The 25,121-nt window shown below is 44.0% G+C and overlaps 1 long non-coding RNA gene across 1 annotated transcript; it reads left to right on the forward strand.

The window, feature by feature from the left end:
- Nucleotides 1-18,132: 18,132 nt before the first annotated feature.
- On the forward strand, nt 18,133-19,432 carry LOC121761768. Its single transcript, XR_006042091.1, has 2 exons — nt 18,133-18,479; nt 19,040-19,432. It is a non-coding gene; the product is annotated as an uncharacterized LOC121761768 (long non-coding RNA).
- Nucleotides 19,433-25,121: the final 5,689 nt, after the last annotated feature.

Genomic DNA, 25,121 nt, shown 5'->3' on the forward strand with positions numbered 1-25,121 from the left:
TGGGGGGAATGGCTTTCGTTATTTTGTGATTTTTATTGATGATTGCAAAAGAATGACATGGATATATTTTTTAAAACATAAATCTGAAGTAGTTGATAGGTTCATCCTTTTCTTTAAAATGATCCAGACACAATTCCACACCATAATCAAAACACTCAGATCCGATAATGGGAGGTGGTTTGTGAACAGTACTATGACCGATTTCTTTAAGGAAAAAGGCTTACTCCACCAAACCTCTTGTGCCTACACACTCGAATAAAATGGGGTAGCTGAACAAAAAAATAGGACAATTCTAGAAATGACCCGTGCCCTTATGATTGAATCCAATGTACCCAAGCATTTTTGGCCTGAAGCTGTTGTTACCTCTGTCTACCTCATGAATAGATTACCCACGAAAATCCTAAACAAAAAGACCCCCCTCGATACCTTATCCAAAATGGCCAAAATCCCTGACCACCTAAACCTCTCACCCAAAGTCTTTGGATGTACAGTATACGTCCACATTCCGAAACATGAAGGATCCAAACTATCCCCATGTGCAACCAAATGTGTTTTTGTAGGGTATGGGCAAAACCAAAAGGGATACCACTTATGACCACTGTTATGACCCTGTCACTAGAAAAATAATAACCACTATGAACTGCAATTTTTTGGAAACCGAATTCTTTTACCTCACCCACCTTAGTAGTCAGGGGGACAGTGATTCAGGTAGTTCTGCGGACTATCTAAGTTGGGTCGTGCCATTACCAAGTCCCTCTATTGAGGAACCAACCGAGCCAGTGATCGTCACTACCACCGAGCATGTCTCATCTCCACCTGAGTCATCTCATCCATCACCCCTCTGATCCTCCTCAGACGATATCCGAGGTAACTCTAGACTCAAACTCTGGTGAGAATTCAGTTTCCACTAAGCTTGTTGGTATAGAAGAAGACAACTCCATTGATAGTGATACAGGACAGTACAGACTTCCATATAGGAGTACACGGGGAGTGCTACCAAAACGGTACTCACGTGATAAGATTGGAAAGAAAAGCAGATACAGGGTAGCAAACTTTGTGCAAGGAAATCTGACCAAGATAGCCTGAGCCTTTGAGGCGGCACTATATGAAGATGAGGAAATCCCACAGACAACAGAGGAAGCCATGAGGCATAAGCATTGGAGAGAGGCGATGTTTACTGAAATGAAGGCCTTGTTGAAGAATAGTACATGGGCGAAAGGTAAGCTACCAGATGGTGCAAAGACTGTGGGATGTAGATGGGTCTTCACGATCAAACGGAGACCAGATGGCACTATAGATCGCAACAAAGCCAGACTTGTGGCGAAAGGGTACACCAAGACATACGGCGTAGACTATGCCGAAACTTTCTCACCAAAGGCAAAGATAAACACCATGAGAGTCCTGTTCTCCATTGCAGCCAACAAGGAGTGGCCGTTGCATCAGTTCGATGTAACTAATGCCTTCTTACACGGAGAGCTGGCGAAGCCTGTGTATATGGAACCTCCTCCTGGGTTTACGGAAGAGTTTCAGGTTGGGGAAGTTTGTCAGCTAAAAAGAACATTGTATGGGTTGAAACAATCTCCTAGAGCATGGTTTGGGAGATTCATTGAAGTGATGAAAACGTATGAATACAAGCAGAGCAACTCAGATCATACCTTGTTTCTCAAGAAGAAGAATGACAAGATCACTTGTTTGATCATCTATGTAGACGACAAGATTATCACTGGAGATGATGAAGAAGAAATAGCTGAGCTACGAAAGAATCTTTTCAGAGAATTTGAGATGAAGGATCTAGGGCAGCTCAAGTTCTTCTTGGGAATCAAAGTCTTGAGGTCTAAGAAAGGAATCTGTATCAATCGGAAGAAGTATGTACTTGATCTTTTGGCAGAAGTAGGGATGCTGGATTGTAAACCTGCGGCGATGGTACAAAATCATGGACTTCATATCTGCAAAGGAGGAAAGTTGGCGGACAGGGGGAGATATCAGAGGCTGGTAGGTAAATTGATCTATTTATCTCACACGAGACCCGACATTGCTGATAAACTCGTAGTATAGCAAGTATTTTGGATGTTTAACGTGAATACTTCAATGTTTTGTAGCATATTACTCGAGTTTGCATCCATTATCCACTACTTAAGTGTTTTGATGAGTTTGTCTAGTGTTTGGAGCTAAAACAGGTGAAAATGACTTGAAAAAGAGCTTGAAGCGAGATTACATAAAAACGCCCGACCGGGCGTTCATGCATAAGAGAAACGCCCGGCTCGGGCGTTTGTGAGGATGATTCCAGAAAGTTCGCCCGACCGGGCATTCTGCCTAGGAAGAACCGCCCGACCGGGCGATGTGGAAGAATCACGGCATCGAGAAGATCGCCCGACCGGGCGTTTAGGCGACTTAAAATCGCCCGACCGGGCGATTTGTGCGGAACATTGGAAAAGCTTATTTCCGCCCCCGGGTATAAAAGGCACCTAGGTTTTCGAGCTCCAGAGAGGAGAGACGCCCCCAGAAGCAGTTTTTACATCAGAGAGTAGGTTGAAGCGACAAAGAGTCCGATTCATCAACATAGTTGAAGACGAAGACAATTGGCTCATTCAATCCACCGTTGGGAGTATCTTAGTAGTTTTCTTATGTTTAGTACAATTTCTATGGATTTATCTGATGATTTTGCATTGAACATGAATAGCTAAATCTCTTGTAGAGTTTTGGTGATGACTACAATGAACGCTTTTGATTAATTCAAGGATTTTTGATTACCTATGCTCTTGTGATTCCTTTGTTTATTCTTGAGCTTTTTCAATTCAATTGCTTAGCTACCAATTGGGTTTGTTGACCTAGTTTTGAGTAATCGAGAGATACCTAATTAGGATTGATAAAAGAATGAACAACACCTAGATAATTTGCATTCGAGAGAAGGAATTCTAGAGTGAGGGCTTGAGCCTTTTGTTTTCAGGAGTTAATTGTGAAATATTAGAAGGAGACTTCAATATTAATGGTTAATCAACGGGTTGAGTGCACTCGAGAGAGGGCTTAGCCTAGACTAACGGCTTTCCTAGTAATCCTAGAGACTTCAATTGGGTAATCGAAGTTGTTGAATTGTTCACATTGGGTTCGTTGTAGTTGGATAGAAAACTCTACTTCATTCACTTATTTGAACCTATCTTTTGTTACGTACTTTAACTTGTTTATGTTTAATTGTTTTTCCAAGAATCAAACCAAACCTTTGAATTGTCTAGATAGTAGTTAAAATCGATCCGTGGTACTTGAGTTTATACAATTTGTCTCTGTGGGATACGATACTCTTGCTTACTTTGTGCTACACTAGCCCCATACACTTGCAGGGATTTTCTTGTGTTAAAATAAGTTGAGTCAATTGCCTATGTCGTAGGAGTAGTAAGTCAATTTATGCACCTACCCCAAGAGGAACATTGGGAAGCTGTCCTAATGATTGTTCGGTATTTAAAGGGAACGACAGAACATGGGTTACTATTTGAGAAACATGGTCATATGGAGATACATGGTTACACAGATGCTGACTGGGCAGGAAATCCGGTTGATAGGAAATCGACTGCCGGATACTTCACCTTTGTAGGAGGAAACCTTGTTACATGGAGAAGCAAGAAACAGAAAGTGACAGCACTATCTAGTGCAGAGGCTGAATTTCGGGGAATCAGAAGTGGACTGAGAGGGATACTATGGCTAAGAAGACTTATGACAGAACTAGATCTTCGCTCGTCACAATCGTGCCGACTCTTTTGTGATAATAAGGCGGCAATCAGCATCTCAGAGAACTCAGTGCAACATGATCGAACCAAGCATGTAGAGGTGGACAGACACTTCATTAAGGAAAACATTGAAGCAAAAGTGGTGGAAATACCATCTGTGAAATCCGAAGATCAACTGGCCGATATTTTGACGAAGGCTGTAAACTCGAAGTCCTTTCGAGAAGTACTGTGCAAGTTATGTATCGGTAATCCCGTTACTTAACTTGAGGGGGAGTGTTAGAAGAAATCACGGAAGATCACAATCAGAGGATATTGATTTATTCTATACCATACTTAGAAGATATCAAATCAATGTAATTATGCTAATTAGGTTTTCCTTATGTGGATACTCCTAAGTCTATATAAACCTTGTACCTATGTAAATCAATAATCAGTGAATAACATAAAATCTTTTTTCCAGATCTCGATATCTTTTATCACAAAATGTGTGTACCAAATAGCGATAGCATAAATCTTGCTCAAACAATTGTCACTCTCCAATTGCCCAAATTCCCTTCCCCCCCCCCCCCACACACACAGAGTTTGAGGTATATATGTATAGTGTTAGCTTAAATCTTGTTTACCTCCACACATTACTACTTTTAAAATCAAGCCTAATTAATGGATATATCTTCCCATTTCTACCTCCTTATAACATCTTTTTTCCTTCTTCAATGGATGATTTATTCTAGCTCAGCCAACTCAGATATCAACACTGGTCGTTCCTCACTTACTGCCTTCAAATCTCGAATCTCCTTCGATCCCAATGATATATATTGACACAAAATTGGAGCGGTGAGAGCGACGTTTGTAGTTGGATCGGAGTTACCTGTGATTCTCGCTATCTCAGTTGAATGTATCATACATGGGTCTTGTCGGAAGCATTCCACCAGAAATTAGAAATCTTTCTTTTCTCATTTCTTTAGATTTGACCAAGAACACTTTTGGTGGTCCTATTCCCACACCTATTTTCAACTTGTCATTTTTAGAAATTTTGAATTTGGGGGAGAATAATTTGGAACCATTATCACCACAAATGGGAAACATAACTTCCCTTTTCAGACTAAGCCGTGAATTCAACAATTTCAGTGGTATGATTCTTATACTCAAATATTATTATTTACCTATTATTATAGCATGTAAATGGATTTTTTTTTAAAATTTGAGTTGATTATCTATCTCTCTAATTAGGTAATATTCCAAAAGAGATTGGTCCTCTTAGTAATTTCGGGCGACTGAGCATGTCTGGAAATAAGTTCAGTGGGTCATTGCCAAGAGAGATTGGGAACTTAACAACCATGTTTGGATTGTTTCTTCACAGTAATGCTTTAAGTGGTATGAATATCTTTCTACCTTCTTACTTACAAGACATATTTTACTAATTTAATTTGTACCATTCTTTATTAATTGAAAACAAATGATTGGCATAGAATTGTTTCACAATTTTATATTTATATACAGGTAATAGGGTTGTATTATATAGCAAACTAGTTTAAAACACTAAACGCCAAACACATCATTATATAATAACGCGGAGTTCATTACAACTTTATTTGTAGTTCATTATAGGGAATTCTGAGATTTAAAAACAATGACATCATCATGCATAGTTTAGAAATCTGAAGTTCATTATATGTTTGTTATTAGTTCATTATAATGAACTCCATGTTATCATATAATGATGTTGTTCGGCGTTTAAGGTTTAAGAGTGGTTCGGTATTGATCACAGTCCTACAGGTAATATCCCAAAGGAAATTGGTCGTCTTAATATCTTGGTAGAGTTGCAATTGGAAGAAAACAATTTCAATGGATCACTTTCTGAAGAGATTGAAAACATGACACGACTTAGTTACTTGTGGCTCAACAACAATAATTTACATGGTATGATTTCATATCTCTTTCGATATTATTTTTAATTACATTAGTCAAATTAATTTCTGAATTAACTCATTTGGATCTCATGAGTTGCCATTATTTCACAGGCAATATTCCAAAACAAATAGGTCGTCTTAAGATGGAGGTACTCAATATTGCAAGTGGTTCGTTGCCGAGAGAAGTTGGAAACTTATCAGCCATGCGCCAAGCTTGGCTTGACGTCAATAATTTTAATGGTATCATACTCACACTCTATGCCTTTCTCTCCTATATTGAATAACACTATTACACAGATTTTATGTTTAGGTGAGCATGATGAGTACCATTAAAAATCATAGTTATTCCACAATGAAGGTAAATTAACCTTCCAATTAAAATTCATTGTATTAGTAATATTTTTTATTAATAGGAAACAAAATGTTAGGTGATATTATTGGATACAAATTTACATTGGATAATATGAGTTGCTATTTTCGAAATTTGTACGGCCAGGTAATAAATATCACCGACATTTGAATGGTCGGAAATAAATATCTCATATTCCTTATTTGAATGGTCGGAAATAAATCTCTTTTACTTTTACTATTTTTTTAAAATGGACCCCACGTTCTACTAACTCATTTCGTACACATTTTATTATCAAATCAACATATAACAATAGGACGCACACTACATTAACTTTTTCCACCCACTTTCCATAACAAAGTCAAACAAGTACTTTATGTCATTCTTGATCCGTGTTCAAAATCAATTTTTAGGTCCAATACCTTCCGCCATTGGGAATATGTCAGAGCTGACCTATTTAGGACTCCCTCATAACAAACTAATTGGAGAGATTCCATCATCCATTTGCGACTTGAGATTAATGTCACTCCTCCATTTAGCAGACAATCATTTGGAAGGACAGCTTCCAATGTGCTTGGGAAACATCAATAGTTCACTATTGCTTCTTAATTTGGGTCAAAACCAAATCACAGCCCTCCAATCGACATTTGTAAAAGGATGCAGTCTTCAGTACATTAATCTGAAAGACAATAAATTGGAAGGAATACCACACTCCCTAATCAACTGCCAAAGTCCTAACGTCCGAATTTCCCACACACAAGAAACACACGCCGGGGTTGTCGAGCGCCCAAGAGGTTTGGGTCAGCGATTAATTCCGGCAAAGGGGTTGCTGAGCGCGAGAGAGATTCTCGTCGGTAGTGATAAATGGAGTTTCTCGTTGCACAATCAATTGAGCCAAAATAATAATTTCATAGATTCATTACTACGAGAGACTCCACACATATTTATAATATGTGTGGATACAATATGAAAAGATATGCTAAATCTCTATAATATCTAAATAAAATAATATAATAGAAGAGGATCTAAATAAAATAATATAGTAAAAGAGGCTCGTATCAACTCCCCCACGGTTGAAATCCACCTTGTCCTCAAGGTGGAAACCACGAACCAAGGGCGAGAGTTGAAAGCAAAAGCTTTGGCGAGGCTTCTCCTCCTGGATCAAACGCATACCGAACAACTGAATGTCTTCCTTTATCACCTCCAAGAATGCTCAAATATGACGTGTCATAGTGCAGAGGGATCAACCTTGCATCGGTGTCGAGCGATGTTGATCGATGATTCATACTTGGTACATCACCGACACAAGCAATGACGGGCAAACCGGTGTAAGCACCATCTCCTTTCTTGCTCCAACAATTTCCAACAACATTTTTGGATGGCACTTGAACAACATTGAGTGAAGCGAAGACCATCTTCACTTCATTAGTGGAATCGTCCTCCTCTACATTGTTCAACAATGCCTTTTCCTCCTTGTTTGTACTCATATCGGGGTTGCGCGGTGGGCAGATTTCCACAAAAGATGAAACTTGTTGATTTTCGAGTCTGCCATCTCTACCTTCCCTAGATCCCCGATTCTTACTAGGAAAGCCACGATCCATGAGCTTCTCTGCTGCTTTCTCTAATATGGAGTTCTCTGAATCACAAAGCTCCTCCTCGCCCACACCACGATCACAAACGCAATCGAAAACTCTGGCTTCAACACATGAATATGCAATCTGCTCATCTAAAGTTGAGAAATCAGACATTCAATCTCCTTCTTGCTCCCTCATTCCAACACTAACTTTGTAATCTGGTTCACACCGACTCCCAAACAAACGAAGACCAGGAGTAGTTTTCTTTTTCATCACTGGACTTGACATTGAGAACTCAATATACCTATTATGAGAGAGAGACGACCTTCTCCCCGAACATAGATAGTCACTTTCAAATCTCTCAAAAGATATGTCATCTACCGGGTATCTCGGCTGGCTTCGCAATCCCAACGTGTCCCAACAGGTAGGCGAGCTCGGCGGCGGGTACGGGTCTGATTGGTCACATGCGCGGGTTAACCGTACAAGTCCCGCGACGGGAGGATCAAGCGCGGTGGCTGGTCGGCGGTGTGGCGTGGCTGGTGGCAGGCGGACTGGCCTCGTGGCGCTCGCACTTCCTCTTGATGATGAGGTCGGTCCCAGCACATATCCGCGTGTCGGGGCCGGTGATCAAAGGTCGGGTAGCCGCGGTCCTGCTGCTGCGTCGGTGGGTCCCAGCAAGTCGGGTAGTGCGGCTGCGTTGCGCGAATCGTGTGGCGATCGACCCCTAGTTGGATTCGTTGATCTCCGCGATCAAATAGGTGGCTTCTCTCGGCGTAGCTGCTGAGGGGTCGAGCCCGTGCATCATGCGCACGTTCGCGGTACCCGACGAGAGTTGAAAGCAAAAGCTTTGGCGAGGCTTCTCCTCCTGGATCAAACGCATACCGAACAACTGAATGTCTTCCTTTATCACCTCCAAGAATGCTCAAATATGGCGTGTCATAGTGCAGAGGGATCAACCTTGCATTGGTGTCGAGCGATGTTGATCGATGATTCATACTTGGTACATCACCGACACAAGCAATGACGGGCAAACCGGTGTAAGCACCATCTCCTTTCTTGCTCCAACAATTTCCAACAACATTTTTGGATGGCACTTGAACAACATTGAGTGAAGCGAAGACCATCTTCACTTCATTAGTGGAACCGTCCTCCTCTGCATTGTTCAACAATGTTTTTTCCTCATTCTTTGTACTCATATCGGGGTAGCGCGGTGGACAGATTTCCACAAAAGATGAAACTTGTTGGTTTTCGAGTCTGCCATCTCTACCTTCCCTAGATCCCCGATTCTTACTAGGAAAGCCACGATCCATGAGCTTCTCTGCTGCTTTCTCTAATATGGAGTTCTCTGAATCACAAAGCTCCTCCTCGCCCACACCACGATCACAAACGCAATCGAAAACTCTGGCTTCAACACATGAATATGCAATCTGCTCATCTAAAGTTGAGGAATCAGACATTCAATCTCCTTCTTGCTCCCTCATTCCAACACTAACTTTGTAATCTGGTTCACACCCGACTCTCAAACGAACGAAGACCAGGAGTAATTTTCTTCTTCATCACTGGACTTGACATTGAGAACTCAATATACCTATTATGAGAGAGAGACGACCTTCTCCCCGAACATAGATAGTCACTTTCAAATCTCTCAAAAGATATGTCATCTGCCGGGTATCCCAGCTGGCTTCGCAATCCCAACGTGTCCCAACAGGTAGGCAAGCGCGGCGGCGGGTACGGGGTCTGATTGGTCACATGCGCGGGTTAACCGTACAGGTCCTGCGGCGGGAGGATCAAGCGCGGTGGCTGGTCGGCGGTGTGGCGGGGCTGGTGGCAGGCGGACTGGCCTCGTGGCGCTCGCACTTCCTCCTGATGATGAGGTCGGTCCCAACACATATCCGCGTGTCGGGGCCGGTGATCAAAGGTCGGGTAGTCGCGGTCTTGCTGCTGCGTCGGTGGGTCCCAGCAAGTCGGGTGGTGCGGCTGCGTTGCGCGAATCGTGTGGCGATCGACCCCTAGTTGGATTCGTTGATCTTCCCGATCAAATAGGTGGCTTCTCTCGGCGTAGCTGCTGAGGGGTCAAGCCCGTGCATCCTGTGCACGTTCGCGGTACCCGATGGGCGGGTATCCCGTCCGTGGGCGACGATCAGGTGGATCCAATCGGTGTGAGATGTAGGGTGGTTTTGGCTCTGGCTGAGTGGGTGGACGGAGGTTGTCAATGCGCCGATCTATTGTGTCCATACGGAATTTTACCATGTGCAATAGGCGATCAAGTTTTGCAATAATAGGGTTTATCTGGTGAGGGGGCTGATATTGGTGGTGAATACGCATATTGGTGGTGAGGAGGTTGGTATTGGTGGCCAAGTGTGTCTTCTTTGCGAAGAAGGTTCAGTGGTATTTTATTTTTATTTTTTTCTATTGGTGAAGCTCTTTTTTTTGTTTTGATTTGTGAGATTTGGATGGATGAAAGAAGACGGGAGGATGAGCACGGATGAAAGCACCAGTTATTAAGGATAACCTTCCCTAACGTCCGAATTTCCCACAAACTAGAAACACACGCCGGGGTTGTCGAGCGCCCAAAAGGTTTGGGTCGGCGATTACTTCCGGCAAAGGGGCTGCTGAGCGCGAGAGAGATTCTCATCAGCAGTGATAAAGGGAGTTTCTCGTTGCACAATCAATTGAGCCAAAATAATAATTTCATAGATTCATTACTATGAGAGACTCCACCCATATTTATAATATGTGTGGATACAATATAGAAAGATATGCTAAATCCCTATAATATCTAAACAAAATAATATAATAGAAGAGGATCTAAATAAAATAATATAGTAAAAGAGGCTCGTATCAAAAGAGCATTGATGTTGGTGATAATGAACTACGAGGTGCATTTCCCTTCTGGATGGAAAGATTCCCTCAACTTCGTGTCCTCATCTTGAGGTCTAACAAGTTGAATGGTACTATGTTGGTGGATGCAAAGACTGAGCATCCGTTTCCGAAGTTGCAAGTCTTGGATAGCGTTTGTTGGCTCTTTACCTGATAGATATTTCAAGAATTTTGGAGGTATGATAGATGCTAAGGATAATCTAACACGCGTTCAGAAGGATGTGCCCCAAAGATATTTTGACTTAATTGTCACTTTGAAAGGTTTAGATCAGACATTGCTGAGATTGCTGGATACGAATTCTCTGGGAATATTCCGGTTTCCATAGGCAATCTTAATTCTCTGAGATACTTGAATTTGTCCCGCAATACTCTCACGGGAGAGACTCCTGTGTCTCTCGGGAATATAAGTATTCTTGAGTTATTGGATTTGTGTTACGGACGTTCTCCGTAACGGCTCCGAGATCTTCCTTCTCGATGGGTGGCGAGCAATTCCCACGACAACCTCGCGGAATTGCTCGAGAATTTGGCTGGATTTGTGGACGTCTTCCACGCAGCAGCAAAGAGAACGAAATAAATTACTTGCGGCACAAGATTTGTGTAGGGAAAATATTTCATTCATAAATTAATGTGTTGATGAAATACCCTATTTTATACTAGAAACCCTAGGGCGGTTCGACGTAACCTAATTCATCCGGGAAAGAACCGCAAAGAAAACCCGAACTGGGCTTATAAATCAGGCCCGACTCAACAGTAAGTAAATTAAAGTTTCAAAAATATTAAAACATAAAAGGAAGGAAATAATAAAAAAAAAAGAACAAAGTGAATCGGCTAGTTCGTGAACTTGTTCGGCGCCTTGAGCTTGTCTCTCGGCCTCAAGGATCTTTTCGACACAATTAGTTCTTCACTTCGGTTACTCCCGCACTGCGGCGGGCTGCTCGGCTGCGTCGTGCTGCTCGGCTTCGGGAGCGCTGCGTCGTGCTGCTCGGCTGTCGTTGCCTCCAGCTCTGCATGCTCCAGCTCGGCATGCTCCAGCTCGGCATGCTCCAGCTCGGCATGCTCCAGCTCGGCCTGCCGCTCTGCCGTTGGTGGGGGTCCCGTATCAACCCCCCCTCCGTTACGAATCGCCTTGTCCTCAAGGCGAACCTCCGGGAATTGCCTCGCAATCGCCTCGATCGGTTCCCACGTTGGCGTGGATGCATCATCCTCCCACTGTACCAGGCACTGCTTTTCCGGTCGGCCCGCACGCCAACTTACGCGCTCTTCCAACACGGCCACCGGCCGGACCACTGGCCTATCGCCAACAAACTCCGGCGGGAGTTTCACCCCGTCGACATCACCGTCTCCCGCCACAAACTCTCGTAATAAGCTAACGTGAAACACATTGTGGACTCTACTTCCCTCTGGGAGGCGCAATTTGTAGGCCACGGGCCCAATCCGCTCCAACACTTCGAAGGGGCCATAGAACCTCGGGGCCAGCTTAGCCGATAGCGGCTTCGCTATTGAATGCTGCCGATAAGGTTGCAGCTTTAGCCAGACGACATCCCCGACTTCAAACTCGACGTGGCGACGGTGTCGGTTCGCCACATCCGCCATCCGCTGTTGTGCTCGCAAAAGGTTACGCCGAAGGGTTACCAATAATTCCCCTCGCTGCCTGATAATATCTGCCACGTTGGGCGGCGTCTTCGCAGATGGCGGGGCCGCCACAAGTGAAGGAGGCTCTCTCCCGTACAAGGCACGATAAGGTGACGTGCCCAACGCGGAATGGTGAAAACAATTGAGAGCTAGCTCCGCCCACGGGAGAAAATTCGTCCATCTCGAGGGCTTATCCGATGCAAACGCGCGCAAATATTGCTCCAATCCCCGATTACGGACCTCCGTCTGTCCATCCGACTGCGGATGGTAAGCCGTAGAGAAGTGAAGTTTGGTTCCACTCAATCGCATCATTTCCTCCCAGGTTGCGTTTAGGAACACCGAATCTCTATCCGAGACCAATGTCTTAGGAAAACCATGGTGCCGAACCACCGTATTAACAAAAAGCTGCGCCACTCGAAGGGCGTCGAACTTGGTGGGGAGGGGGGCAAAGTGAGCATACTTTGAAAGCCTATCCACCACCACCATGATGACCGTGTAACCGCGTGATTGTGGGAGCCCGGTGATGAAGTCCATCGAGACATCCTCCCACACCTGCCAGGGGACCGGGAGCGGTTGCAATAACCCCGCCGGTTTCCGCGTCGAGTACTTTGTGGACTGACACACCACACATTTATTCACAAATGTCACCACGTCTTTGCGCATGTTTGGCCAATAAAAACCTGCCGCCAAAAGGCGGAACGTACGTTCGTGGCCAGGGTGACCCGCGGACGGCGAACAGTGGTGTTCCTGTAGTAATGCTTTCTTGGTACTGGACTCCGCGCTCACGAGCACCCTGCGATGATAATATATGAGGCCATCTGCCCACGTCAAATGTGCTGGGGCGTCACCAGACTGAATTTTAGACGCTAATTCAATCAAATCCGGTAGTGAAGCGGTCTCCTCCCGTAGCACCCGCATTACCTCCGGCACTGGTCGGTCCACGGATACGAGCAGCTGGTCGTCGGTCCCTGGCATGGGGTCGTCGGTCTGCACCCCTGACGCGTCGTGTTGACGGGATAAGGCGTCTGCTGCCTTATTTGTGATTCCACGTTTATATTCGATCACAAATTTGTATCCCATAAGCTTCCGGACATAAAGCTGTTGGTCCGGAGTCTGGACCACCTGTTGCAACAAGTCCTTTAGGCTCCTCTGATCCGTGCGAATAATGAACTCGCGCCCCAATAAATATTGACGCCACTTTTGCACGGCCTCCACAATAGCGTATAATTCCTTATGATACGTCGATGCTACCCTCCGACGAGGACCCAATTTCTTACTGAAGAACGCAATCGGGTGATTACGCTGCATTAGCACAGCCCCGATTCCCACATCGCAGGCGTCCGTTTCCACACAGAACTGCACGCTAAAATCTGGGAGCTGTAACACCGGGGCCGAAGTCATTGCTGACTTAAGCTCTGTAAAAGCGGCCTCGGCCTCAGTGGACCATACGAATGCCTCCTTTTTTAACAAATCGGTGAGGGGAGCCGCGATCGTGGCATAGTGCTTGACGAACCGACGATAGTAACCTGTCAGCCCCAAGAAACCCCTCAACTGCTTCACTGTATTCGGCCTCGGCCAGGCTGTCATTGCCTCCAATTTCGCGGGGTCCGCTTTGAGCTGGCCCCCGAAAATTATGTGGCCCAAGTATTCGACTGTCATACTGCAAAAGGAACACTTCGAAAGCTTGACAAAGAATCGATTCTCGCTAAGCAGCTTTAGAACCGCTGATAAGTGTTGCCCGTGCGACTCGAGTGTTGGGCTGTAGATTAGAATGTCATCGAAGAAAACGATGACACATTGTCGGAGCAACGGCTGGAAAATAGCATTCATGGCCGCTTGAAAGGTGGAAGGCGCGTTCGTGAGGCCGAATGGCATCACGAGGAACTCAAAGTGGCCATCGTGAGTTCGGAAGGCGGTTTTGAATATGTCGGCCTCACTCATACGGATTTGATGGTATCCTGAACGAAGATCCAGCTTTGTAAAATACTTGGCCTTGCCCAATTCGTCAAATAATTCATCTGCGGTCGGAATTGGAAAGTGATCCGGAACAGTAGCTTTATTGAGGGCCCGGTAATCGATACAGAAACGGAAACTTCCGTCTTTCTTTCGGATGAGAAGCACGGGAGACGAAAAAGGGCTGTGGCTGTGCCGGATGATGCCTTGCTCCATCATATCGCGTACCTGTTTCTCGATTTCTGCCTTTTGAAAATATGGGTACCTATATGGTCTCACATTGACCGGCTTCGTGTTGGGCAGAAGATGAATCCGATGGTCAAAAACGCGCGGCGGGGGCATGCCGTGTGGCTGCTCAAAAACGGAACGGTGCTCATTCAACACCCCCACGATATCCCCTGGGAGGTCCGCGGGGAACTCCTCTTGCGTGCTGGGGTCGGCAGGGCCCACGTCACTGTGGAGAGGTACAATCTCATATAACTCGTGGCCGGCCCCCTGTGCCGTCAACATAGATAAGGAGTGTAAGGAAATCTGCTTAGGACTTGGCACCATGCCACGTAGGAACACCGCCTTTCCTTCTTGGGTAAACTCTAACGTCTTCTTGACAAAATCCGCAGAAACTTTCCCCAATGATTCTAACCACTTCATTCCCAAAATAACGTCCGGCCCATGGTGGGCGAGGATATGAAGATCCACCAAAAATAAGGTACCCTGCAGAGTCAATTTTGTAGAGCGGGAAATGTGGGTACAGAGTAGTGAAGCGCCGTTGCCGACTAGGACCCGGAATGGGCGAATCGGTGTCAACTCCAATTGGAGTCTCTCCGCAATCCGCGGATGGAGGAAATCGAGAGTCGCTCCTGTGTCAATCAAAACTCGTACTGTAGTATCCCCCAACGTCCCCTGGACCATAAACGGTTTGGAGCTGCCCCGGCCATCCAAGGCGTGAAGGTGCGATAGGTCTGCTGTAATTAATTCCTCCCCGGGTACTTGGTCACCCGCATCTGCCTCTTGCGGGTCGTCCCCCTCGTCATCCATATAACAAAGCAACTTGACCTTACAAACGTGGCCTGCAACCCACCTTTCGGGGCAATGATAACAGAGACCTCGGCGTGCGCGCTCCGATTTTTCAGCATTCGACACCCGAACCGGGTATACCCGTGTCTTGTCCCCTTCTCGAACTAGCGAGTCCTGTTGGTGGGACCCGGCTGCTTGGGTCGCAACAGGGGCCGGAGCGGCCCGCTGCTCCTTGCCAGGCCACGGACGGCGCTGGTATGATTGCGGCTGTTGCTGGCGTTCCTCGTGTGTTGCGGCCAAACGCAAGGCTAAAGCCATTGCCTCTGCCAACGACTCCGGGTACTGCAATTCTACTTTTTCTTGCAGAGGTTGTTTTAGTCCTTGAATAAAAATTGGAATCAAGGCTGATTCCGATAAATCAGTAACCCGATTAAGATATCGTTCGAACGTCGCGTGATAGTCAGCAACGGTAGACGTCTGAACTAGCTTCGCGATCAACCCCGTGTAGTTCCTGAAGCTTTGGGGGTCAAATCGATGCCTGACGTCGGCCAAAAATTCTGGCCAAGTAACAACGCCATTCGTCTCCCGGTAATTAAATATCCACTCTGAAGCGGGCGGGTCGAAAAGCATTACTACATAATGCAAGCGCTCCGCCTCCGGAACTCGCTTGTGATCAAAATAGTACTGCACGCGAGAGATCCAATTTGGCGCGTCTGCCCCATTAAAGTGGGGCGCATCCATCTTTATGCCGGAAGAATAATCCGACCCCTGTCGGTTAAAACGTTCTCGACTTTGGGGCGGATCCCAGCAGGTTACCCCGCGCTCCTCGAACGTCTCATCATCCCAATCCTCGTGGCGTTGCGGTAGGTCCCAATTATCCCGACGGCGACCCGTTCTATTCCCCGCGTCGCCACGGTGCTGACCAGGGCGGCTTCCCCGGCCCGGGAGTAAGCCCTCCCCAAAATGATCCCCACGGCCACCCCGATAAGGGCGACCACGGCCCCGACCCAGATGACCGCTCCGACCATTCCCGCGGTACTCCTCCCACGCGTGGTCGGCGTCGTCCCAATCGGCCTCATGGCCCTCTGCCCGCGGCGGCGGTCGTCGCTCCACGCTATCGATCCGGCGATCCATCTTATCAAATCGTGCGTTCAACTGTGCAAACCCTAACGTGACCGGGTCGACGTGCGGTTGTCTCCCGTCGACGTCGCCAGGAATCCTCTGCCGCGCCGGGCCCAATTGCAGCCCCGACGAGGACTCTGCATGCGGAAATTCCGCCGTCATTGATTGCGTAACCAAGTAGATTTTGAGTTTTCGGGATGAAAGCACCAGATGTTACGGACGTTCTCCGTAACGGCTCCGAGATCTTCCTTCTCGATGGGTGGCGAGCAATTCCCACGACAACCTCGCGGAATTGCTCGAGAATTTGGCTGGATTTGTGGACGTCTTCCACGCAGCAGCAAAGAGAACGAAATAAATTACTTGCGGCACAAGATTTGTGTAGGGAAAATATTTCATTCATAAATTAATGTGTTGATGAAATACCCTATTTTATACTAGAAACCCTAGGGCGGTTCGACGTAACCTAATTCATCCGGGAAAGAACCGCAAAGAAAACACGAACTGGGCTTATAAATCAGGCCCGACTCAACAGTAAGTAAATTAAAGTTTCAAAAATATTAAAACATAAAAGGAAGGAAATAATAAAAAAAAAAAGAACAAAGTGAATCGGCTAGTTCGTGAACTTGTTCGGCGCCTTGAGCTTGTCTCTCGGCCTCAAGGATCTTTTCGACACAATTAGTTCTTCACTTCGGTTACTCCCGCACTGCGGCGGGCTGCTCGGCTGCGTCGTGCTGCTCGGCTTCGGGAGCGCTGCGTCGTGCTGCTCGGCTGTCGTTGCCTCCAGCTCTGCATGCTCCAGCTCGGCATGCTCCAGCTCGGCATGCTCCAGCTCGGCATGCTCCAGCTCGGCCTGCCGCTCTGCCGTTGGTGGGGGTCCCGTATCAATTTGTCATGGAACATATAAACAGGTTGACGTTTCTTTCGAAATTAAACCTATCAATGAATAATCTTGTGGGGCAGATACCACAATCTAAGTAGTTTTCTACGTTTCAGAATGATTCCTACATAGGAAACTCGGGATTGTGTGGAGTTCCGTTGGCAAAGCAGTGTGAAACAACTGATGGAAAACCAGTGTTTCCTCCAGAAGATGATGATGATGAGGAGTCAGGATTTATAGATGGATTTGGTTGGCGAAGTGTGGTTATGGGATATGCATAAGCCACAAAACTACATATCAGCTGCCATTTTCTCAATCCACTAAACACGATCTGCATAAGCCACAAAACTACAAACCCACTAACTATTCCACTAATAAACATTCCTTAAAAATAGCAACTAACTTGACTGTAGAAAGATACCGGAGAATCTATTTTTTTTTGCCAAGATTCGCTTCGATGATTTGAATCTGGCTTCAAGAAAATGGTGTTTCTCGGATAATTCTTATTCTTGACATACAACTTTCCGGTCGTGACATCATGTGGCATTTCATCAAACACTAAGAGCTCTTCTCACCACACCAGATTCTCTTGGGCAATTCAGCAAACAGTTGGAGCGCAATAGTCAAGACATATGGATATTGTCATGATACAAACTGTTATTCAAGTAATGGAAATTAACAAAAATGTAAATAAAATATAAAGACTTGAAAGCACAAATGCAACTAATAAAATGGAAAAAAAAAGATTACATCGCTTTTGCGTTTTTAAATGTTTTGTCAAATTGTGAAATGTCACTTCAGTTATCATAAAAATATTAAAGATGTCAACATTCATATTTTAGAGAAGATGATAACCAAGACTAGTGGTATCTATTTAATTCAATCTCTTACAATTCAATCTTTGACAAAATCTGATAAGATCGTTCATGAAAAAGTCAAAAACATAATAATTGGTGGATAAATACTTTAAAATTTGAGATCACTTTCACTGACTTAATAAATAATTCTGTAAGTGTAATCAATTATGAAGCCGCCGCGGCATCATCAATAATAAGAAATACACAACGTTAATTCATGCCATTGACTTCACCTAATGCTTTCATATTTGTTACAATCTCCTTATAATAAATATCCTACACAAATACATGAATATGCATCGTAGCTCAATCACAAGAAATCAAGTCCAAAATGGAAAAACCTTCTCATTTTCTGAATTATTGCTCATCCTCCGATATCAACACCGATCGTTCTTCACTTCTTGCCTTCAAATCTCAAATCACTTCCTATTTTACTCTATTTCATCATCTACTTTACTCTCTCTCTTTATTCTCCTACTTTTTTCTCTTTCCTATTTTATTATACTTTAATCTAATCTATTCAAGAAAATTTCTTAATCTCCATGCCAAAAGTTTTGTACCAACTTAGTTGGGACAGAGGGAGTATATAAAAGTAAGATCCAAATTCAACTAACTTGATTCCTTTCAGTTTTATTAATACTCCCCTCCGTTCTAGAAAGTTTGTCACATTTTTCCATTTCCGTTTGTCCAACAAAATTTGTCACATTTCATTTTTTTACCATTTTTTGTAGTGGGCCCTAAACCCTAATATTTCATTAACTCAGTCTCATTCACATATTATTATAAAGCTAATATATAAAAGTAGGACTCAAATTCCATTAACCTTTTTAACTCACTTTCCATTACATTTCTTAAAACGTGCCGGGCAATGACACGAAATGCACGCCATGGTAGAAAAATAGTCCAAAACTCTATTGAAAACATAAGCGCTGCCCGCCAAGATTTCTTTCCATGTCTTAGTAATCTTTACCGGGAAGGTCATTAGTGGATCGTCCGAAGTCATTCTGAATTCTTATTGTATTGGAAAGAGTCTTGAAAGAGTTTCGGCTCTTCTGCCTTCTCACCGACTTACTCTTATTTAATCTAATCAGTTACTTTCCGAACTCGGCAAATCTGAACTGAACCTTGTCGCTCTTCTTTCCTTGCGAGCAGGAAGCACAGTGCCCGGTAAAATTGTGACAAAATTTATAGGAAGGAGGAGAATTTCTTAAAATCCATGCGGGAAAGAAATGGTACTCCTTATGGTGGATGGAGGGAGTAGCATTTTGAGGCAGAGGGAGCGCACAAAATCAATATGTTTGTTGTCAAGATTATTCAAGATATGTCAAGTAGCAGATAGGGAATGAGAGCTCACCATTTAATTTGTTGGAAGAGAGATATAAGTACTCCAGATCTAAAAGATTTCCAATGGTGGATGGTATTGGACCTTCAAACAATTTATTTGAAAAAGAAAATAAGGCCTATTTCTATTGCAGTGAGCGAGGATAGTGAGTTATCACATCAGGTGTTCAACGGTTTGTTGAATTGAATCCTTTTGAAGCTAAATTCTATCTCTCTTCGTTTGTGTGTATTGTGATATTCTAATGATCGATACGACAAACTTCTCTTCAAAACGCACAAATCATATCAGCTGCCATTCCTTAATCCACTACACAAGATCTACATAAGCCACTAAACTACAAACCCACTAACTATGCCACTAATAAACATTCCTAAAAAATAGCAACTAACTTGACTGTAGAAAGATACCGGAGAATCTATTTTTTTTGCCAAGATTCGCTTCGATGATTTGAATCTGGCTTCAAGAAAATGGTGTTTCTCGGATAATTCTTATTCTTGAAATACAACTTTACGGTCATGACATCATGTGGCATTTCATCAAACAATAAGAGCTCTTCTCACCACGCCAGATTCTCTTCGGCAATTCAGCAAACAGTTAGAACGCAATAGTCACGACATATGGATATTGTCATGATACAAACTGTTATTCAAATAATGGAAATTAACAAAATGTAAATAAAATATAAAGATCTGAAAGCACAAATGCAACTAATAAAATGGAAAAAAAATATATTACATCGCTTTTGCGTGTTTAAATGTTTTGTCAAATTGTGAAATGCCACTTCAGTTATCATAAAAATATTAAAGATGTCGACATTCATATTTGTTATGAAAGTATGCAAAAGATCGATGATAACAACAACCATGCGGAAAAGAAAGAACACTAGAGTTTTATGTGGTTCGATCGTAAGATCTACGTCCACGGCCAAAGGCAATATGATTCAGTATATTGAGAAATATGCAGAGGTTTACAATTACTCAAGAACTCTCTCCAAGAACTCAACACCTCTAATCTAATTCTAAACCAAGAACTAATCAAGTGATAGTTTGGAGACTCTTTTCTTGAATATCGAAGTAGCTGATTAACTTTTCCAGATGCAGCCTTCGTCTGCTTTATATCAGTCCCTTCATCCTCCAACGGCTCTCTTGAGATGTTAGTTAACAAACCAGTTATAACTGTTCCAACGGCTACTTCCCGTTTCTTGGTTTGCATCAACATGCCGAAGTGCTGCATGATGCCGAGCTCAATAAAATGCCGAGCTCAATAAAATGCCGAGCTCAATAAAATGCCGAGCTCAATAAAATGCCGAGCTCTTGAACGAGCTCAACCTCTAACAAATCTGCAGCTGTTGAGAATGACATTGATTTTAGCTTGCTGCATCCAACGGTGATTGTGAGATTATACTCCAACAAACTCCACCTTAATCTCAGAATCAACAATGAATCATAATCCTCTGACAAAACCTCAAACTCATCACTCCACAAGTCCCACCAGCCCCAAGCAGTATTTAAACTTCATGGCTGGCAACGGCTTTGTCAACATATCAGCCGCATTATGCTCAGTAGATATTTTCACCATCTTGACTTCACCTCTCTGTATTTCATCCCTTATGAAGTGCATCCGCACATCTATGTGCTTACTTCTTTCGTGAAACACTTGGTGTTTGGCAAGGCATAAGGCGCTGCTGCTGTCACAGTTTATCTCCACTGTGTCTTGCTTCTCCCCAAAATCTTCTAGGATTCCCTTCAGCCATATTGCTTCTTTCACAGCCTCTGTCATTGCCATGTACTCAGCTTCCGTAGTAGATAAAGCAACCACATGTTGTAATCCAGATTTCCAGCTTATAGCAGTGCCATTTAGGGTGAACACATATCCAGTTTGAGATCTCCTATTATCTCTATTTGATGCATAATCAGAATCGCAAAACCCCACCAGTGCTCCACCTTGATCCTTACAATCTGCCTTGTACAACAGACCATAATCTGAAGCACCCTTCAAGTATCTGAGCAACCACTTCAATGCTATCCAATGCTCTCTCCCATGGTCTGACATAAATCGGCTAGTAACACTTATAGCCTGAGCCAAATCTGGTCTTGTGCATAGCATTGTGTACATTATGCTTCCTATGATGTTTGCATAAGGTATCTTGCTCAGCTCTTTCCTCTCTGAGTCATTCTTTGGTTTCTGATCCATGCTCAACTTAAAGTGAGCAGCCAATGGTGTAGAGACAGGTTTGAAGTCATCAGTCTGAAATTTCTTCAAAACTCTCTGGATGTAATTCCTCTGCAACAACCTGAGCTCTCTCTTTGGCCTATCCCTCAGTATATCCATGCCAAGGATTCTCCTTGCATTTCCAAGATCCTTCATTTCAAACTTGGATTCCAGTTCAGCCTTGATTCTCTCAATCACTCCCAGATCTGCTCCTGCCACAAGCATATCATCAACATACAAAAGTAGAAAAGCAATTGGTACACCATTCCTTTCTCTGATGTAAACACAGCTATCATACTGCGATTTTCTGAAACCAATACTCATCATATGCTCATCAAACTTGAGATACCACTGCCTACTACTTTGCTTCAATCCATACAAACTTCTCTTGAGCAAACACACTTTGTCTTCATTCCCAGCCTCCATGAACCCCTCGGGTTGATGCATATATATTGTTTCTTCAAGTTCACCATGCAAGAAGGCTGTCTTGACATCGAGTTGGTGTAACTCCCAATCATACTTTGCAACAAGAGCAAGCAATATCCTGATGGAACTGTGTTTTACAACCGGAGAGAACACATCATTATAATCAATCCCCTCTTCTTGAGTGAATCCTCTAGCAACAAGCCGTGCCTTAAATCTGACACTCTCAACTTCACCAACTTCAATCTTCATCTTGAAGATCCATTTGCAGCTAATAAGCTTTTGGGTCCCTGGATTCTTCACCAAAATCCAAGTATGGTTTTTGAGTAGTGACTGGATCTCTTCTCTCATAGCTGCAAGCCATTTCTCCTTTTCCTTACTCGACATAGCTTCAGCATAGGTGGATGGCTCTAAGCACTCCAATACCTCAGCAACACAGAGAGCAAAAAAACTCATCTCATAATCACTAAACCTGGCTGCCTTTCTGATCTCTCTTCTGTTTCTGTCCCTGGCTATAATATGTGATCTCTGATCATCATCAATCTGATCTCGTTGCTGGGGTTGCTGTGGACTTGAAGCTTTATGGGAACTTGAAGCTCCACCTCCATTCTGATCATCTGGATCACTAGGTGGTGGCTGGCCATGCTGAACTTCTTGATCAATAGATACTCTTTCACCCATCTGATCCTCAATCTTCAAGAATGGCATATGATGCTCATGGAAGACCACATCTCGGCTCACAATTATCTTCTTGTTCCCCTCTTCAGTGCACCACAACCTGTACCCTTTTACTCCATGTTGGTACCCAACCATCACACATTTCTGAGCCCTTGCATCAAGCTTTCCCTGCTTGCAGTGGGCATATGCTCTACAACCGAACACCTTGAACTGATTGTACTCTCTATCTCCACCATACCATCTGACATCTGGGATTTCATTTCCTATAGCTGATGATGGAGAACTGTTAATTAGCACCGCAGCAGTACACACTGCCTCCCCCCAGAACATCTTTGGCAAGCCTGATGATAAAAGCATGCATCTGACTCTATCGAGGAGTGTTCGGTTCATTCTTTCAGCAACTCCGTTTTGTTGCGGATTAGCCGGGACTGTCCTATGCCTTTGTATCCCATTTGATTTGCAGAAAGACTCAAAATCTTCAGATAAGAACTCCAGCCCGTTATCAGTCCTCAAGCACTTGAGAGTGGTGGATTTCTTCAGCTTCATCTCTGTGCACCATTCTCTGAATTTTTCAAATGCTTGTGACTTCTGCTTTAGGATGTATATCCAGACTTTTCTGCTATAATCATCTATTATCGACATGAAATACCTGCCTCCTCCCATAGAAGCAGGCTGAGCTGGACCCCATAAATCACAATGCGCATAGTCAAGAGGTAATTTGGAGGTGTGTTTACCAGCCTTGTATGGTAGCTTCTTGCTCTTTCCCAGAGCACAGTGTTCACATTCCTTGAACCTCTGATCACTTCCAGCCGGAATGACCCCTTTCTGGATCAGTTCTCTCATCCCACTTTCTCCAAGATGGCCGAGCCTCTTGTGCCACAGACTCATATCAGAGTCCTCTGCAAGATTCACTGAAGCAACAACAGTTTCTGCTACTAGATAGTATAAACTGTTTCTTCTCTCAGCAATCAGCAAGATTTTTCCATTAAGTGAGACATTCATATAGCCTTTCTCAGAAGAAAACCTGAAACCTCTAGATTCAAGCATGCCAAGTGAAATCAAATTCCTCTTAATCTCAGGAATGTACCTGACTTGAGTAAGCAGTTTTGTTGATCCATCATGAGCTCTCAATCTGATATCTCCAATGCCTTTGATGTAGCACATCTGATCATTCCCCAACATTACTGACCTGGTTGCCTCAGAAAAGTTTTCAAACCAAGCTTTGTTGGAACAAATATGGAAGTTGCACCCGGAGTCCATTATCCAAGAACTCTCTATCCCACCACTCACCACATTCATGATCTGGGGTGGATCTGTGTCTTCTGCAAGATCAGCCTGATTTTGGGTAGCCTTCTCTTCGTTTTGCTTCCTTATCCACGAGTAGCAATCCCTTTTGAGATGCCCAGGTTTCTTGCAGTAATGACAGCTTCGCTTCTCCTCATTTTGCTTCTGATACTTAGGCTTTTGATTCTGATTGAATTTCTTTTTCTTGCCTTTGAAAGCCTTTACATTCAAGGCTTGACTGCCACTTCCTTCATTTGTCGTCGAAGAGTTCTTTTCCAGCTCCTTTGATCGAAGAGCACATTGAACTTCTTCATATGTGATGCCAGATTCTGCATTCCGGCCAAACAGCATTGCATCTTTAAGATGCTGGAATGTTTTGGGAAGAGCATTCAAGAGCAAGATGGCCTTGTCTTCATTCTTCATGGGGCCATCTACATTCTCCAAATCATCCAGATTCTTGCTGAAATCATCAATCTGCTCTGCGAAGGGTCGGTCTTCAAGAATCTTGTATGAAAAGAGGCGCTGCTTCATGTATAGGCGATTAGCAAGCGACTTGGTCATGTACAGCGCTTCGAGCTTCGTCCATACCCCATGCGCCGTGGTTTCCTTCGCAACCTCGCGCAACACCTTGTCCGTGAGATTGAGAATAATGGCGCTATGGGCTTTCTTGGCAATCTCAGCCTTCTTCCTCACGCTCTTCTCATCGAGATCTTCTTTTTCTTTCCCCTTCGGATCAATTGGCTCGATTGCTTCATCGAGCCCTTGCTGGATCAACAGAGCCTTCATCTTGATCTGCCACAGACCAAAGTCATTCTTCCCCGAGAATTTCTCCGCTTCGAACCTCGTCGTCGCCATCGATATCAACTCCGATTGCGTTTCCCACAGACGGCGCCACTTGTTATGAAAGTATGCAAAAGATCGATGATAACAACAACCATGCGGAAAAGAAAGAACACTAGAGTTTTATGTGGTTCGATCGTAAGATCTACGTCCACGGCCAAAGGCAATATGATTCAGTATATTGAGAAATATGCAGAGGTTTACAATTACTCAAGAACTCTCTCCAAGAACTCAACACCTCTAATCTAATTCTAAACCAAGAACTAATCAAGTGATAGTTTGGAGACTCTTTTCTTGAATATCGAAGTAGCTGATTAACTTTTCCAGATGCAGCCTTCGTCTGCTTTATATCAGTCCCTTCATCCTCCAACGGCTCTCTTGAGATGTTAGTTAACAAACCAGTTATAACTGTTCCAACGGCTACTTCCCGTTTCTTGGTTTGCATCAACATGCCGA

Source organism: Salvia splendens, chromosome 13 (genome assembly GCF_004379255.2).
Source record: "Salvia splendens isolate huo1 chromosome 13, SspV2, whole genome shotgun sequence".
Lineage (NCBI taxonomy): Eukaryota > Viridiplantae > Streptophyta > Magnoliopsida > Lamiales > Lamiaceae > Salvia > Salvia splendens.